A 17,406-nucleotide genomic window follows, 5' to 3' on the forward strand; every position below is an offset into this window, starting at 1 on the left:
AGATTTTTTTCACGAACAAAAGTAAAAGATTTATAAGCAAACTTAGATTAAGAACTCATTTTTTTACTTCTAAATCTAAATAGTAAGAAGAAAGAGAAACCTGGAGCAATCAAACCTAGAAGGAGAGCTGTGGGCTTTTAGGCCTTTGGTGATGCAACTGGGCTAGCTCTTGAAAAACTATGAATAAAGGTTGTTTTTGATGCACTCCCCATTTTCCTTTCATTCCGATCTCAGCAATTTAATAAGGATCTGCCAAAGTAAGGAACAGTGATAGTTGGCTGGCATTATTCTCTATCCCTTTGTGGTTTTCAGCCAGGGACACAAATACATGTAACGAAAGTTTGATGGCAACATGACGACATAGAAAGAGCCCTGAACTGAAGAGCTCTGAAGAGTCTAGGGAGGAAACCTAAGGAGTCTTTACAGTGTTACTGGCCCAAGGAGTGTGTATTTTTATGGGAGGAATAGTTCCATAGTAATTTTATTGAGCATATACCTTTTCTAGTTTCAAAAAAGTTTTATAAAATCTGTGGAAAGTATCATTGTCTATTTTTTTTTTTTTTTAAGATGGAGTCTCACTCTGTTCACCCAGGCTGGAGTGCAGTGGTGCAATCTTAGCTCACTGCAACCTCCACCTCCCGGGTTCAGGCAATTTCTCTGCCTCAGCCTCCCGAGTAGCTGGGATTACAGGTGGCCTGCCACCAAACTCAGCTAATTTTTGTATTTTTTTAGTAGAGATGGCGTTTCACCATCTTGGCCAGGCTGGTCTTGAAACCCCCTGATCTCGGTGTCCAACTGGCTTCGGTCCCCTCTCAAAGTTTCTGGGATTACAGGCGTGAGCCACTGCACCCAGTCCATTGTCTATTTTTTAATTAAAAAAACCTGACCATCAATGGATGAATGAATTTTTAAAAGGTGCTCTGTATGCCCAATTAAAATACCATTGGTCTTAAAAGAGAGGAAATCCTGTTCATTTGCAACATGTCATCCACAAGATGGATGAACCTGGAGACATTGTGCTGAGTGAAATAAGTAGGCACAGAAGGGCAAATGCCATATCATCTCACTTATATGTGGAATCTGAAAAAAGTCGAACTCCTAGAAGCAGAGGAGTTGAATGGTGGTTATCAGAGGCTGGGGTTATGGGAATGTTGGTCACAGGGCATGAACTTTTAATTTTTTGGCAGGAGGAATAAATGTTTTGAGATACACTCCACAGCATGATGACTATAGCTAATAATTGTATCTTTCAAAATTGCTAAGAGTAAATTTTCAAATGTTATCATCACAAAAAGTGATAAGTATTTGAGGTGATGGATAGTAATTAGGTTTATTTAATAATTCTGCATATTATACACATATCAAAACATTACTTTCTACCCATAAATATATACAATAAAAAACTTGAACCTCCGTGTTTAAATAATTTCTCCCATGATAAAAAAACCTGGGGAGTGGTAAAAATCAGATTTGTACCATATTTATCTAATGCCAGATTTCATCCATCATACCTTGTTCCCTCTGATTTCAGGTCCTGGAACAAAAATATGGAGTTTATTGGGAAGTGGAGTGGGATTACTAGATCTACCCCTAAATAATAAGCCTTGTTTATCTGGGCCATTAGAGAGGGTCTACTAAGTATAAAAACTGCAAAGAAGATTTTCGAGTATAATATCCCTTCCCACTTATCCCCACTCCTCCCTCATTTCTGACAAAGAAGGGAAAAGGAATGTGTTAGAACTGTAGTATTTGCAGAACAAAGTTGGCTAATTCAGGAGGGCTATGATTCTGTTATTAGGAAAAGTATGCACTGTTGTACAGAAAGCCTTGAAATCTTTGGTTAGTGATTGAAATATGGTCTTGACATGAGTGGCTAGCTACATAACTTGTGAGGCCCAGTGAAAAATAAAAATGTTTCCAGTTTTTAGTGATTATTGCTGCAATTTATTTTTTGAATAAAGAGCAGCTTGTTCAAATCACTAAAAACTGGAAGCAATGAAGACGTCTTTCAGCAGGGGAAGGATAAACAATCTGTGGTATGTATACTCAGTGGTATGCTACTCAGCATTGAATTTACATTTGTTAAGAATTATTTAATTTCAAGACAGAGACAGCAGAGCATTAAACCAAGTGAGGGCCCTATGCAGCTGTACACAGATTCCATACCTTGAAGTTGGTCCTGGATCCTGAATGCAGAGGAAAGAATTACCTCCCCAATTTTTTTAAACTGATCTTACATTGAAGATAGCTTGCTATAAAGAATTGGTAGTTTATACCATTAATAGGGTTGTAAAAGAGTAAAAGTTCAAATTAAATTTAAAAATTAGTCTGCATGATATTTCAGGCACAGAAAACTCTAGAATTTTTGAGAGAAGAACCAAAGAGTGGGAGATATTTACTGGAATAAATGAAAGAGAATTTGAGTTCGTAATTAGCTCAGCTGTTCAGAAACTGCATATAGGCATCATAGTGGAGGTAATCAGAACATAAAAAATGCATTTTATTTATTTATTGATAACCTACTTTTCTATCTTCTCTTTTTGAGGAGAGGATAAAAGAAAAGTTGCACATAAATTACACATTGAGTTGTAAATGAAAATATTGAAAATGCCTACTAATTGTCTTCTGACTTTCTGGAGCTGTAGAGAAAGTAAAGAAATAAGAGAAACAAGCTTCTTTTTGAAGAGCTGACAACTTAGCTTACATTTTAGCAAACATATTTAGAAATTTCTTAAGAACTGTATGACTGACTAATGAAGAAGTTTGAGGATAATATAAAGACAACTTTCAAATAATTTTGGAGTAATTCTACATGAATCAGAGGGTCAGTGGAGAAGGTACCATTCAAGACATATGATATACAAAAGATGAGTTTCACTAATGAGTCTGAGAGACCATAATGTAATTTTTTCTGAAATTCATAGTTCGGTACTGTTATATTGAGAGGCATGATGCTTTAAAGTAATGGCAAACAAGTTGTTCATTAACATTTGCAGAATTTTAATGTGCTTTGTAGAGAATTACCATCTTCTTTGTCTGATACTAGTTTACTCATATGAACTAGCTACATTGGCTACACATCCTCAAAACAGAGACTAATTTAACCTGGTAATTTTTGTTTGTAAGTAATACAGCACTATTCACAGATGAATAATTGGCCTGAGATCTTCAGTTACCCACAATTGTTGGCATTTTAGAGGAGCTTTTAACTAGAATAGTTTTAAAAATTATGTTGATAACTATTAATGCTTAATGCTATATTGAATTTTATGGTTTCAACTGATTTAAGACTGCTTTCGAATCTGCAGTCTATGCTGTGATATTTTTTAAAGCCTCTGGAAAGCCATTGGCAGTTTCTCATAAAGTTAAACATACACTTACCATGTGTATGACCAGAAGTCATACTCCTAGGTATTTCTCAAGTGAGTTGAAAATTTATATTCATTCAAAAACCTGCACATAAATGTTTGGAGCAGCTTTACCCATAATTACTAAAAACTGGAAACAATGAAGATGTCTTTCAGCAGGGGAATGGATAGACAAACTGTGGTATATACATTCCATGGTACGCTACTCTGCAATAAAAAGAATGAGCAATTGATTCCTACAACAACATGATGAATCTTAAATGCATTTTACTAAGGGGAAGAAGCCAGATTCTAAAGGCTACATATTGTATATTCATCATATGACATTCTGGAAAGGCAAAAGTATAGACAAAATAGGTCAGTGGTTCAGTTGGTTGCCAAGGACTGGTGGATTGGAGGAGTGGTTGACTACAAAGGGGACATGCAAGAACAGTTTAGGGTGGTGGAACTATTCTGCATGCTATGGGGTTGATGGGTGCATAACTGCGTTTTTTAAAGTCCATAGAACTACACGTCACATGCAGTGAACTTGAATGTATGCAAACTATAAAAAATCAGCTTGAATCTCAGAGATCTTAGGATGGAAGCAAATGAATCTAACAGTTGTACTACAAATATACAACATAACTGCACTAAAGGGTGTGAGTGGAAAACAGATGACCTAAATAAGTTGAACATACAAGTAAATGGGTGGTTGATGGTGGGTACCATGATTCTTACGATTGGAGTGGGACGTTACAGGTAAGCAAGAGGGGAAGGCTAGAATGGATTCTGTGGGCCTGGAGTTGGAGACACCAGTATATCTCATGAATGGCTTGATATATACAAAGATGGAAATCCTAACCAGAGAAATCAGATAAGAGAAGAAATAAAGTCATTCAAACAGGAAGTCAAACTATCTCCCTTTACTGAAAATATGATTCTATATTTAGAAAATCCTAAAGACTTCACCAAAAGGCTATAAGAACTGATAAATGATCTTAGTCATATTTCAGTATACAAAGTCAATGCACAGAAATAAGTAGCATTTCTATATACCAATAATGGCCAGGCTGAGAATCAAATCAAGACACAACTCCATTTACAATAGTCACAAAGAAAATGAAATACTTAGGAATACAGCTAACCAAGGAGGTGAAAGAGCTTTACAAGGAGAACTACAAAACACTGATGAAAGAAATCAGAGACAATACAAATAAATGGAAAATCATTCTATGCTCATGGATTGAAAGGATCAATATTGTTAAAATGGCCATACTGCCCAAAGCAGTTTACAGATTTAACACTATTCCTATCATATTACCAATGACATTCTTAACAGAATTAGATAAAACTATTCTAAAATTAATATGGAAATAAAAGAGATCCTGGATAGCCAAAGCATCCTAAGCAGAAAGAGCAAAACTAGAGTCATCACACTACCCAATCTCAAATTATACTACAAAGCTAGAGTAATGAAAACAGCATAGTACTGGTACAAAAACAGACATATAGATCAATGGAACACCTACAACCACCTGATCTTTGACAAGGCTGACAAAAACAAGTGGGGGAGAGGACTCCTTAGTCAATAATTGGTGCTGGGATAACTGGCTAGCCATATATAGAAGAATGAAACTAGTCCCTTACCTTTCACCATGTACAAAAATTAACTCAAGATAAAGATTTAAATGTAGGACTGCAAATGATAAGAATCCTAGAAGAAAACCTAGGAAATACCCTTCTTGACATCAGTCTTGGCAAAGAATTTTTAGCTAAGTCACCAAAAGCAATTGCAACAAAAGCAAAAATCGACAAGTGGGAACTAACTAAACTAAAGAGCTTTTGCACAGCAAAAGAAAGTAACAGCATAAACAGACAATCTACAGAATGGGAGAACATATTTGAAAACTATGCATATGACAAAAGTCTAATATCCAGAATCTATAAGGAACTTAAACCAATCAACAAGCAAAAACAAATAACCCTATTAAAAATGGGCAAAGAATACGAACAGACACTTCTCAAAAGAAGAGATACGTGTCGTCAACAAGCATATGAAAAATACTCATCATCACTAATCATCAGGGAAATGCAAATCAAAATCATGAGATATCATCTCACACTAGTCAGAACGGCTATTATTAAAAAGTCAAAAACAATAGATACTGGCAAAGCTGCAGAGAAAAGGAAATGCTTTAACTCTGTTGGTGGAAATATCAATTAGTTTGGCCACTGTGGAAAGCAGTTTGGAGATTTCTCACAAACTTAAAACAGAGCTACCATTTAACCCAGCCATCCCATTACTTGGTCTATACCCCAAAGAAAATAGATCGTATACCAAAAAGACACATATACTTGTATGTTCATTGCCTCACCATTCACAATAGCAAAGATATGGAATCAACTTAGATGCCCATCAATGGTTGATTGGATAAAGAAAATAAGGTACATGTATACCATGGAATACTATACAGCCATAACAAAGAATGAAATCATGTCCTTTGCATCACTGTGGATGCAGCTGGAGGGCATAATCCTAAGTGAACTAATGCAGGAACAGAAAACCAAATACCTTATGTTCTCACTTATAAGTGGGAGCTAAATGTTGAGCACACATGGACATAAACATGAGAACAGAAGACACTAAAGACTACTAGAAGGGGAAGAGAGGGAGGGAGCATGGGTTGAAAACTACGTAGTGGGTACTGTGCTCACTACCTGGGTGCAATATACACATGTAACAAACCAACACACATACCCCATATGCAAAATAGAAGTTGAATTTCTTAAAAAAAGTAATAAATGACATTAAAAATTGGAAATAAATAAACAATGGAAACTTCATACAAAAAACCCCACATATATACACAGAAGGAGCAAACCAAAACCAAATAGGAAATATTTTAATATGTGTATATATTATACATATGATAATATACATATATTATCTGGCTCTGCCACAGTGAAAATCTAGAAGCAGTCACACCCAGGAGAGACAAGCACTGCAGTGAACAGATCTTTGTTTATAAATATAATTTCCAATTAAATGAACCAGGGGTCCTTGGATAAATGGCTGGTTCTAGAACTGGGCAAAAAAAATTCAAGATGGTCCTGGAGCATCTTGTAGTACCAAAAGTAAGGATGTGCTAAAAGACATTTAAGAATGGGTGCATATCAATACAATGCAGTAGTCAAACTGAAGGAATGCCCAATGTCCAAAGCTGGACTAATTTGAGCAACAAAATAAGTAACATAATTTAGAAATGTAAAATGAAATAGAAAATAAATTTATGGATACATTCATACATATATATGAATACATATGTATGAATATGTATGAATACATATGTAGAATATACATGAATATATATGTATAAATGTATCCATAAATTTATTTTCTATTTCATATATATGAATGTATCTACAAATTTATATATATCTATTTATATATATATCAGTATTAGAATAGATATATATGATTGAATAATAAAGTAAATAGGAGAGAAGAGACAAATCTTCCTGACAGAAAAGTTTCAAATAATTTATGTAGATGAAACTTCCTTTCCCCTTTTTGAATGTTGTTAGACTTACAGTTTTGCTTTCAAAGAATAGAGTAGGAAATGGGAAAAGTGGTGACTTTACAGTGGAGAAACCCAGCCAACTATCTTAACCATGTGACCAAGGTTGACATCACCAGTGATGTTATATGCATATCATGTTCCCTAATATGTGTAATGAGGACACTTCACTTCTGTGGCATCCTTTCCCAAAACACATAATCCAGTCTAGTGATGAGAAAAGCATTATCATACAAAATCAATTCTAAGGACACTCTACAAAATGCATAATCAATACTCTAAAAACTCTCAAGGTGGTGAAAAATGAGGACGCTCTGAGAAACTATCACAGACCAGATGACATTAAAGTGACAGTGACATGATAACTAAACACATGTGGCTCCCTGGACTGGGTACTGGAATAGAAAAAGAATGCTACTGGGAAAATTAATTCAAGTCCAAGAAAAGTCCGGAGTTTACTTTGTAGCAATGTACTAATGTTGACTTTTGACAAATGTACCATGGAAAAAGTAAGATGGTAACATTAGGAAAAACTAAAACTGGGTAAGGAGTATATGAGAACTCTCTGTTACTGTCTTCACAATTTTTCTGTAAACCTAAAAATATTTCAAAAGTAAAAAGTTTATTTTTAAAACAGCCCTGATGTTAGAATCTTCATTAATTACTTAGTGAATTCATTCAACACATAGCAATGGAAAACTTGTGTCCCTAGTCACTGCTGTAATAATGGTTATTAGCAGGTCAGATGCCATCCCTATCTTTCCAGAGCTTACAGTTTACTGGTAGATAAAGATAACAGGGATGTTCAAGATTATTTGATAAGTGCTGTGAGAAAATGCCAGAGGTTTTAAAAATATTTTTCTCCTATATTTAAATTAATAAATCTGGCATGTTAAATAGATCTTGGAGCATAGTAAACATATTAGTCCTCAAATAATACTTCTCCTGAATATTTTCCATATCAGATAATCCTTAAACTCTGTACAATTTGCCAGGTATTGTTTTAGATTTTTATTAGAGAAATTTGGGAATATTCTTTAGTTCATTATACTTTGCTCAGTGATATGGTTTGGCTCTGTGTCCCCACCCAAATCTCACCTTAAATTGCAATAATCCCCATGTGTCATGGGAGGGACCTGGTGGGAGGTAATTGAATCATGGGGGCGGATTTTTTCCTGTGCTGTTCTCATGATAGTGAACAAGTCTCACCAGACCTGATGGTTCTATATCCCCTGCACATGCCCTCTTGCTTGCCACCATGTAAGATGTGCCTTTGCTTCTCCTTTATCTTCTGCCACAATTGTGAGGCCTCCCCAGCCATGTAGAACTGTGAGTCCATGAAACCTTTCCTTATAAATTACTCAGTCTTGGGTATGTCTTTATTAGCACTGTGAGAACAGACTAGTACACTCAGCAAGGAATTATTTTCTTACAAAGTAGAGAACTGTTTTCCTTTTCATGTAAAAAATGAAAAGTTAAGGCCAGGCACTGTGGCTCACGCCCGTAATCCCAGCACTTTGGGAGGCCGAGGCGGGCGGATCATGAGGTCAGGAGATCAAGACCATCCTGGCTAACACCGTGAAACCCCGTCTCTACTAAAAATACAAAAAAAATTAGCTAGGCGTAGTGGCGGGTGCCTGTAGTCCCAGCTACTCAGGAGGCTGAGGCAGGAGAATGGCGAGAACCCGGGAGGCGGAGGTTGCCATGAGCTGAGATTTCGCCATTGCACTCCAGCCTGGGTGACTGAGCAAGACTCTGTCTCAAAAAGAAAAGAAAAGTTAAACTAGATAATTCTTAAAATATCTTTCAGTTTTAAACGTCATTGTGCTTTGTCAGTTATGTAGTATTTTCTTGGCTGTTTATTAGATTAGTAAGAAGGTTTACTTATTGATTACGTAAAACAAATATCATATTTTTCTTTCATCATCAGGATTCCTATTTCTTCAGTTTATTTCAGGTAGAAAAGTGTATTCCAAAGAAGGAAGATATTCCCATAGTGAAAAAGGAAAATACATGTATTCCCCTGAGGCAGGCAACACTTTTCAAAAGAATGAGAAGCCTTGTTACCATCATAAAAAGTCTGGGACCCAAAATGCAGACCACTAGAATCACAAATTCTGCACTTGCCAAGCCTTTTAGTTTTTGAGTTTTGAGGTTTTAGCTCAAAAACCTCAGGAATGGGCATCTTAAAAGGAAATACTTTTTGTGGATTTGCAAAGTCTCACTGCAAAGAAATTCACCTCAGTTTGAAAGACCTTGTGGGATTAAAAGTCAAGATTCATTTGGGAACGCTGGCTGGTAGACATTTCATGTCTCTCTTTTGCTGAGAAGTAATCTCACGAAGAATTTATAGTCTATGGCTGCATAAAAAGGTGGCTTCTTTGAGGGGCTCACATTTGTATGTACTTTGAGAGGAGAGGATGGGAGCTGAATATAAAACACTGTGGCTGATTTCAACATCTGCTCCTATAGTTACAGAGAACCAGAGGCTGGGCTCTAAAACAAGAATGGAAGGTCACAAGCCAGAAGTTTCTGAGAATGTGTTGGGGAAGAAGTAGGTTGGGAAAGCAGCCGTATTTCCTCTAAAGAAAAAAAGGTATCTCTTTGAAGTCTGAGTATTTGGTAAATTAAAAAAAAAAAAAAAGAATAAAAGACAATAGAAAAGGTATCACTAATGGGGTAGAAGGAACAAAACACTGAAACTGAAACCAAAACCAAATCAACCAAACCAAATAAAATTCCTTTCAGTGGAAGCACACTTGTCTAAAACCACACGTTTAAAAATGACCTCTCTTCTGGATTATTTCACTAGCCTCCTATTTTACCTTTCTGCCACCAATTTCTCCCATCTTCAGTTTATTCTGCAAACTACTTTCTGAATGATCTAAGACATTTTAGTGTTCATGTAACCATAGCCTTCATGATCAAAAACTTTCAATGTCTCCTCATTGTCGCATGAAGAAAATCCAAATATTTCAGTTTTGATTTTCAAGTCTTTAGATGATTAGCCAAATCCATCATCTGTAAAATGAAATCAATATATAGAAATTTATAGGTTATCTCAGCAGCCTAGGTCAGTTATGTAACTAAATAATTTTTAAATGGTTAAAAATAGTGGGCAGGGCGTGGTGGCTCATGCCTATAATCCTAGCATTTTGGGAGGCCGAGGCGGGTGGATCACTTGAGGTCACGAGTTCAAGACCAGCCTGGCCAACATGGCGAAACCCCATATCTACTAAAAGTACACACACACATAAAAATAGCCAGCCGTGGTGGCGCACACCTGTAATCCCAGCTACTTGGGAGGCTGAGGAAGGAGAATTGCTTGAACCCAGGAGGTGGAGGTTGCAGTGAGCTGAGATTGCACCACTGCACTCTAGCCTATGTGAAGGGAACAAGACTCCATCTCAAAAAAAGAAAAAAAATAGTGTTTTGCTTTATATCTATCTATCTATCTATCTATCTAATCCATCAATTATCTATTTTATACTAGTACTAATTAGTACCTGGGATGAATATAAATGTGGGGTATGAATCGTCCCATTTCTAATGTTATATTGATTTACCTATGCAAGTGGTTTTGATTTTAGTTACCTTGACTAAGACACGCTAAGTAAATAAATCGAATATCCAAAAATAAACCATGCTTTTACTATTTCTTAGGCCTTAAATCAATCTTGGCCATATTCACGAGAATGTTTTTGGTGTCTGCTATATATTTTTAGGAGCTTTTGTAAATACTTGGTCTAATTTAATCTCATAATCTTCAAAAGTCTGTTGAGCAAACCCTGATAACATCCACTTCCAGTCTGGTTAATTAGAAAACAATTAGGTTCTAACAAGGCTTTTGCTTCCTTACCCTGTTTACCACACAGTTTCAACATCCTTCTATTGATATGAAATGTGTGGAGACATAATTTTTTTCCTTTTCTTTTTCATCTTGATCCTGGAAGCTCTGGTAGAATAGTTAAGGAAATTTCTTAACAGCAAACAGGGGAAGTCTTTTATTCTGTTTGGATTTTGATGGTACACAAATTAACTCGTTTCCTCTACTGTGATGGGAATTCAGAAAAGGGAACCTATTGGAAATGTGAACATTCCTATTCTTCCTGACTGTTAAATTTCATTAGAAAACTTTACGTCACATAACTTTTACTAAGCGGAGACTGGAGGCAGTGTTTACCAAGAATGTTTGTTAATGTGGAGGTAAAAAACAACATAGAATCACTAGCCACTTGGATAATGAACACTGCAAACATCATTGCTTATAGAAATGGTGTAATACTAGGATAGAATTTAAGTTCTAGCTCAGGTTGCCATTGAAAGAAGAGTACAAATATTTGCTGAGCACCTACTACGTGTCAGGCATTGAGTAAGCCTTTTTTCATATTTTTAAATTTTTAAATTTAAAATTTTTATTTTAAAAAGATAGAGATAGGGTCTTGCATGTTGCTCAGGCTGGTCTCAAATTCGTGGCCTCAAGCAATCCTCTCACCTTGGCCTCCCAAGTGCTGGGATCACAGGCATGAACCACTGCACCTGGCCTTTTTTTTTTTTTTTTTTTCATATTTCTTCTCATTTAATTCTCAGTGCAACCCTGTGGCTGGACATTTTTTCAATCTAAATTATTAGAGATAAGGAAATTGAGAGTTAGGGAACTTTAGTAACATGTCAAAGGTCACACATGTGTTAATTGCAGGGCTCAGTTTTGAAACCACTTTAGTTTGATGTGAAACTAGAAACATTTCCACTATAGCACACTGTCTTCATGCATGTTTTTACACCCATCAGAGTCTGGTTTCCTACTAACCTTGACCTGTTTTGCAAGGATGAATGGGCTAATGAATTACTAATTGTAAAATATGCTTATAATTTTAAAGAACATGTAACTATTGAAAGAAAAATCGTGACATTTTATAGTTAACTTCTCAGTTTCTTTTCTTTAAATAGTCCCAGGATAATATATGAAACTCTCTGTGTTCTCTCTTTCATAGCGTAAATTAATGGAGAGCAAAGGCCTTTCTTTGCAAACATTTTCTAACACAGTTAACCCGTGCTTCCCTGCTGCTAACTTCTCTCAAACGTTTAGATTCATGGGGACATAAAGGCCAAACTGCTGTCTTATTAAATTCTTCTTTTCATAAGAATATGCAAGATGCAAATGAGCAAAATGTTAAAGCTCTATAAAGAGCATCTCTGGATTTTATAGCCCTGCTTCCGAAGAGTGTGTCTATGGGATATCAAGTGAAGAAATAGGAGCATGCATAATTGCATATGTAATTGGGCTGCAATTTTGCAGTATATAATACAAAATATATATACATTTATAGATGAAAGACCTGAAATAAATATGCCAAAATGTGAGCCATGATCACCTGTAGGTGAAGATCTATAGGGCAATTGCATTTCATTTTTCAAATGTTTTTATGCATTTAAAAAATAAAAATATGTTTCTTCTATTACCAGAAGAATGCAATGCATTTCATCCATATTTTAAAAAGACACATTCTTTTGAAAGCAGTTCTGGTTGTGTGTGAGGGTGAGAATATCCTCAAATGGAAACAATTTTGTTTGTTAGGGAATTCAGCTTTAAAACGGGAGTAAGGCATTTGTCTCTTTGATGCCATGGCAACCCCTGGGAAAACGCAGAGTCCAACAATGGGATAAAAATGTGCCTCAAGAGTGGGTAAGAAGGAGGCAACCTTGGACTTCTTTTCCCCCCACTTTCCCTTGAACAGAAGGTTGCATTGTGTTTTTCCAGCTGACTTTGCTTTCCAGCTAGGCTGCTGTGAGAGGAAAGAGCAAACAATAAGAAGAACCTTTTTCTCATGGAGTTTTGGGCTCTCCGAGAAAGTATGTGCTTTCTCAGTGGAGAAAAAGCTCAGTTTCTTTTCTCTGTCTTCCCCTCCCCTTGACATCTCCCAATTCAGTCATTTTTATTACAGGTTTCTCAATCCCCTATACATTTTTCCCTCAGGATACTCCACTTGTCTTCTTTGGAGCTGTAGGGCTGGATTGATCTTTTCTCTATGGTCACTGTTTTCTTCTATGGTCTTTTCTCTACGGTCACTGTTTCTTGATAGAAAGACTCCTGTAGTCTTTTTCAGATCTCAATCCTTAATACATCTCTGTTGGTCTCCAGTGATTTGGCTGTCTGAGACTCTCTTTTATTTTTTTAAGATTTTTTAAACTAATTTTATTCTTTAGGGAAATTGAACTCCCCCAAGCCACTGAAGATTGCTAAGGGTCTTCATTTTGGCAATACAGATCTGAATATTGTGATAACAGAGGTTGCCAAAGGACTTTGTCTCCATTATATAGTTAAGTAATGATGATGCCAAGCTTTCTCTGTGGTCTGCGCCATGTTTCCTTCTAACATGACAGCAGCATCAATACAGCAAGGATAGTTGACCTTGGTGCTGGGTTTTACATTAAGATCCTGTGTGTTTGGACTTAAAAACTTTAGTCCACTTAGAAGCTACCAGCAACCTGAGCAAGTGGCCCTGTAGTTTTACGCCTCAAACCAGCGTAAACACTGCTTTTCAACTAATACAAAGAAAAGGAATTGGGGAGGGAGGCCTCTCGAGTAACCACGGAAGTGACTTTAAAGAATTGCAGGTCATCAGTTTGGCAACCAGAGGTGCAGTCTTCAGAGTGGAGGACTCTGTGTGGCAGAGCCAGGCCTTGACCCAGTGTGACCCCCTGATATCGGGAACCACAAGAGACTTGTGCAGCTGCCTGGCCTCCAACCGGCCTGGGAGGCTGGTCATTCCAGGAAACTAGCAGTGATGGTATCATTCCTAGGAGCATGATTCAGCCAAGAAGAATGAAAACTTTAGAGCCATGAAGGCTAACTGTGGAGGATGGAAGGCTCATCTCATTCATCTTTCTTTCCTGAGCACCCATCAGTAAATATTGCCTTAAGTGAGATGTGCAAATTCCAGCTGCTGCTCAGAACTGACGGTTGTATGGCCTGTAGAAAATGTCTTCATTTCTTTAGTAATTTTTTGCAGCCTACATAAATTTTCTTTTTTCCCGGATTGGCCCTTGTGCAAAAAAAACATTGCTTCCCACAGTTATAAGCCATTATAAATGATGTGTACCACTTTCTTAATTTTCCATCATTTGGAGTCTAGTGAGGAGACACAGATTAGTAGATAAGGTCAGATTCAACTCAATAAAAGTTGGGGGTCACTTCAGTCCTGAGCCAGGTACCAGCCTGGCCCAGGGGAGCTTAGTATGAAAGTACCTTATGAGGTTGAACATTTGTATGGTATTGTATAGCATGTTTAAAAAGCCTATCACATAGATGATCTAATTTGACTTTCACTGTGAGTAAAACCAAGGTATCAGTACTGGTATCAGTGATGAACAGACTCATCTGGGTTCAGGAGCTCTCTCATGATGTCCCTCTGCCAGCTGGACAGGGTCCAGGGGCCTCAGGAAAACCATATTCTTCAGTTTATGTGGGATATTCCACATTTCTAGGACTGCGAGTGTTGATGAGAGGGTAGGGGTGTGTGTACTTGGGAAGGAAACGCAAAATTCAGGTGTTCCTGAACAAATTGTGATCTAGATGGAGTCCAGCCCTTTTGAATCTGATAACAATGCTAGTGAACTGTCTCAGATTAAAGGACTTTGGATCAACCCCTGGTATCAATTTGGTACCAGGTTTGATATATAGTAGAGAGAGCTGTTTAACAAGCCATGTTCTTCATCCTGTTGATAAGGGAGAAACAGGAGAATATGAAGTTATGTAAGGGAGTGTGAGTTGTCCAAAGCTGAAACAATTTCATTTGCTAAAGTGATCTAAGGATTAGCATGTCTTTCTATAATACACATATATATTTAGCACAGTGCTTGGCACTTAGTAGGTACTCAATACATGTTAATAAGATATTATGGTAATAAATAATAGATTATGCATGGTCCTGTTATGGTTTTTTGAAGTTTTTTCCTTAGTCTTGAGTTCTGATTCCTATATTGCTTTTGGATGCCAGGTTATTCTCTGTGCTTATTTGGTTCTTGATGTACTAGTTATGCAATAAAATCTGTTGAAGGAATAAATGAAGAAGGAAGGCTTGCAGTGATACTTTGTATTTACTTCTAAGGCAACGTTGACATTCTCTATTCCAGAAGAACAAAAAAAGATTCACATTCATTGGTGTCCAAATTTCCAAATATTTATAATTTCCATTATATTAGGTTGGTGCAGGTGTAATTGCAGTTTTTGCCAATATTAAATATAATAGTGTTAATCAATTAATTTAATATTAAAATGTTAAAATAATCCGTATTTTTTTCTTCTCTTCTTTTTTCCTTCTTGATAGACTTTCTTGTGCAGTCCTTAAAAAGGAGGACAATTCTACTTTTTAAGTTGGCACTTTTGAAAGTTATTTCATTGAGTATTTACGTATTAGTAGACTGCTTGGTTCAACTTCTTATAGTGGACATAAATTTTGGCCCAGAACTCATGTGAAAAAAATTAATTTTGTTTATTTTCTGTCTGATGATAAAAATTTTAGGTGATATTTCCACCAGGAGTTGGGAAACTTAATCTCCATCAGTTAGTATTTTTCTCCTTCTAATTCTTGATTTGAAATCTAAATTTGGGGGATATTTTGGAGGCAAGAGGTCAAGTGCAGTGGAGTGAATTCCTGGTCTGGACATGTGGGCATCTGCCAGGAATCCTTAGGCCTGTCCGCTTCCTGGCCATTGGTCCACACAACACAGATTGCTCTGCCGTCTTCCCATCCTGAATCTGATGCTTTTATGTGGCCAGCTCCCTTCATTACTTGGATGCACCTTTTGGGTACAAAGGCAACATTTGGCTCTTCTTACACTTCCTTGGGACACAGAGAATTCTGCCAGTTCCTTTTGCTTAAGCACTCCACAGAACTATCTCTTCTCCACTATTACTTTACTAAGTTGGTGACAGAAACACCTTAGCTCTTGATACCTCTGCAGGATATCCCTCCTCCAGAGTGTGAAGATACTCTTTGCTCTTGAATCTGCCAAACCAACCTGGGTTTTTGTGAATTCCACCATCACAGGGGACTCAACTCAGGGAGGGAAGAGAACAGTTCTTCTTCTGAAGGACATGCCATTGCCACTGCCTCTCCTCCAGCTCTTCCTTCCCAACTAATCTGGCTATGAAGATTTATCTCATCTGTGGTTTCAGATGGAGGAAGAGGGTGATGTTCTGGGCAGGGATGTCTTTGAATTACGCTAAATTCTTCAAAAACTTCTGTGATGCCTTGAGTTCCCAAGAGTCTCAGGTTGCAACTTCGAGGCCAAGATTTTGATTCTCAGAGCTTTACAGTTGTCAAATGCTGACAACCCTTTAAGGTTCACTAGGTTTCATTGGGTCAGCCAATGTTATTTGTTACCAAGCACTTATTATGTGCCAAGTAAAAGGAGAAATAGGACAGAGCTAAACTAAAAGACCCAAAGTCTTTCATAATTGCATAGAGGTGGGTATTCAACTTAATAATTATGTACTGATATGGTTTGGCTGTGTGCCCACCCAAATCTCATCTTCAGTTGTAGCTCCCATAATTCCCAAGTGTTGTGGGAGGGACCCAGTGGGAGACAATTGCATCACTGGGATGGTTTCCCCCATACTGTTCTCATGGTAGTGAATAAGTCTCATGAGATCTGATGGTTTTACAAGAGGAAATCCTTTTTGCTTGGCTCTCATTCTCTTTGCCGGCTGCTATGTAAGACATCTCTTTGTTCTTCTTTCATCTTCTGCCATGATTGTGAGGACTCCTCCGCTATGTGGAACTGTGAGTCAATTAAATCTTTTTCCTTTATAAATTACCCAATCTTGGGTATGTCTTTATCTACAGCATGCAAATGGACTAATACACATATTGAGCATTTTCTATTTATCAAGAACGTGGCCGGGCATGATGGCTCATGCCTGTAATCCCACCACTTTGGGAGGCCAAGGTGAGCTTGAACTTGAGTTCAAGCATTTGAGACCAGGTGTCCTCATGCCCACCTGGTCCCTGGTCATTAGTCCACATAACACAGATTGCTGTGCCATCTTCCCCTCCTGAATCTGAAGCCTTTTATGAAGCCAGCTCCCTGGTGAAACCCATGCAGAAATTCAATTCTACAAAAAATACAAAAATTAGCTGGGTGTGGACTACATCTATAGTCCCAGCTACTCAGGAGGCTGAGGTGGGAGGATTGCTTGATCCTGGGAGATCAAGGCTGCTGTGAACTGTGACCACTCTACTGCACTCCAGCCTGGGCAACAGATAAAGTCCCTGTCTCAAAAAAAGAAAAAAAAAAAAAAAAGAAGGTACTGACTGTGTATCAGTGAACAAGACAAATACTTAGACAATAAAATGTGGTTAAAAGCTTGAGCTCTGGAGTCAGATGGCTAATTTAAAGGGGTCTTTTGGGATCTTAACTGTCTGAGCCTCAGTGGGCACACGTGTAAGGGAAGAATAGTAGTAATATCCATT

The sequence above is a fragment of the Nomascus leucogenys genome, chromosome 12, assembly GCF_006542625.1.
Source record: "Nomascus leucogenys isolate Asia chromosome 12, Asia_NLE_v1, whole genome shotgun sequence".
NCBI lineage: Eukaryota > Metazoa > Chordata > Mammalia > Primates > Hylobatidae > Nomascus > Nomascus leucogenys.